Below are 2,677 nucleotides of genomic sequence, written 5' to 3'. Positions count from 1 at the left end.
TGGTCCGATGAAAATGCTCTACACATGATCGGATTAGGTCCGCCCGGCCCAGTTGGTCGGGAAATATGTCCAACTTGTTGGAAAATTGGGTCGGACGGAGATTCGGACGGAATCAGTCCGATGCATACCACACACAGTCGGATTATCTGACGACACGGTCCGATAAGACTCATTCCGACAGATTCTCCGACCGTGTGTACAAGGGCTTAGAGGGATCGCGTTGGAAAGTAGCCCAAATGATGATGAATCCCACACTTAGTCCTTTTTTGAAGATTTATTTAGGGGTAACACAAAGAAAGAAAGAAACACAGTCCTTCAATAGAGGGTTAGAGGATAAAGGGGAGTTCAGGCATCCAGTAATTGCGGGTTAGAGGTATTAGTCAGATCCAGAGGACAAACAGCTCCACAGACTGGATCTAGCAATCACCGGCTAGGCCCCTCTCACTTGACCTAGCAGCCAATGAGGTGCTCAACAAAGTCTCTGCCACAGACTTGTCAATTGAACTTAGAAATCTTGAGAGTTTTAGAAGAACTACCATACAGTACCACATTCTTTCAGCCGACCCGGCGATACTGTATGGGTATTTATCCGGGTTGCATCCTCCAACTGAGTTTCCAGGCTCCTCCAGAGACACCAGCCTTGCGTCCGGTCCTCCACTGGAAAAGTCCTCCCCTGGATCCTCCAGTTTTCTTGGCTTCTCCCTGCAGGTGAGAAAGCACCGGACCACCCCTGGATCAGCAGGCCCCAAGACATTTCTGGGCCCACACTCTCAGTTGCAAAGCCTCAGGCCAGCCCGCCCTGAGGCGCCGGACCACGAGACACAAATCAGAACTTTTCGAGAGAATTAGTCTGAGCCAAACTATAGATTCAGACAAATAAATTTGAAAAAATAATAGCGTCTGCCCATCAGGAGCAGTGCGTAACACATATATCTACTAACAGTTATGTTCTGCAATGGCGAATAGAAATTAAACTGATTGTTTAGGTAAACCTCACATTACATAATTTTGGTAAAAGGAGATTGAACAGATACTAAGCAATCAGATTATATTGTTTATGGCACAGTTATATCCCTATTAGGCTGAATATTTGATGTACAGTCAAAAATGTGTAGCGCTGACATCATGGTTTATTGATGTGATTATGCATGCTTTAATGTGAGGTATATGGATGTAGCGGCCACCACCCTTGTGGGGCAGCCTTGACTTATTGGGCTTACCAGTTGCCCTCTCTTGGCCTGCTCTTCCACGTCTAGGGGTTGCCAGTGTTGATACCCAACGACTTGAACACTGAAACGGATAAAGTCCTCTTTCAAAGGTTTTATTTTGCAGTAGTAACATCCAATCACACAGTCCCTTATGGGAACAGAGGATACGGGTGAAGAACTCAGGCACCTTGAACCGCAGGTCTAGCAAAGTCTCTAATTCCACCCAGAGAGTAGCCACTCGCAGCTGGGTACTTTAAGACTGAACAGATCTCTAGCCAGAGATCATGGCAGTCAGCACATTGACTCAAAACTTGAAGCAATCCTATGAATGTTTAAAAGTTGTAACGAAGGGTGAGCATGAACCTTTTTCCTCAGTACCTGGAACGTTTCCCGTCTCCTCAATGGTACTGGGAAAACGTGAATTCGTCAATGTCCTTCCCAACTCAGTAGAAAACAAAACAAAAAAGGAGGGTGCACTGACCTAGTGCATTACCATAGATAGAGCTTTATTCAAACCAAACATATAGAAAAATGGCTACTCACAAACGAGTATTGATAAAAGGCATAATCAATACAGCAGGGTCCACCTCACCGAACATCAATAAGCCCGGATCTGATGTCAAGTAAATCGACCGATACCCCAACACAATTTCTGATGCGTTTCAGGGGAGAACCCCTTTCCTCAGAGACTAGACGGGCAATGTCTAGGCTCTGAAGAAAGGGGTTCTCCCCTGAAACTGTAATTAACCCTCAGAACCCCTACTGTTCTGAGGCAAAAACTAAATTTACATGCGTATGACATTTTGTCCAAAATGTCATCCGCTACATGGACATTACTGTGGTTTCACACTAGCGCCATCTAGTGGCCAAATATGGGTAATGCACCTATTTATAATTTACCTCAGAAAAACCTAAAGACTTGTACAGGAATTGACTGTTTGTTTGGATTCTGAAGGTTGAGCTTGTTACCCAGGAGTCCGTGTGTGACTTACCCATGAACATTCTCTTATGCAGGACATGCTGGGTAGGGGATATAAGGGACTGCAGTGGCCATTTTAGGTCTCTTGGGACTACGTTACCTGCCTGTGCGGATCTGTGGAGGAGTGTCCCAAGTGGCAGCGGCTAACAGCTATTGCGGAGCGCCAGACTGCTCACGTTTGTGAGGTGACCTGACGGAGCCTGAGAGCTGGTGATCAGATTGATGAGGCCCAGAGACACTTATCGGAGTATCAGAGTCAGCGGAGTGACACAGAGCACCTGCCCAGCTATACAGAAGCAAGCTACAGTTGCCGGATCAAAGTCATCACCCAGAACACTGATCCAGTTGGGGAGCGGGTTACGGCCCACCGTTTGTTAATTTGCTGCACACAGTTAGGCCGCGTACACACGGGCGGATTGTCTGCCCAACTTAGTCCGCTGAACCGTGTTTCAGCGGACAATCCGCTCGTGTGTGGGCTTCAGCGGACTTT

This window comes from Lithobates pipiens, unplaced genomic scaffold (assembly GCF_037356315.1).
Source record: "Lithobates pipiens isolate NorthernLeopardFrog02 unplaced genomic scaffold, aLitPip1_a1.2 Scaffold_25, whole genome shotgun sequence".
NCBI classification, from domain to species: Eukaryota; Metazoa; Chordata; class Amphibia; order Anura; family Ranidae; genus Lithobates; species Lithobates pipiens.
This window is presented reverse-complemented; position numbering follows the sequence as displayed.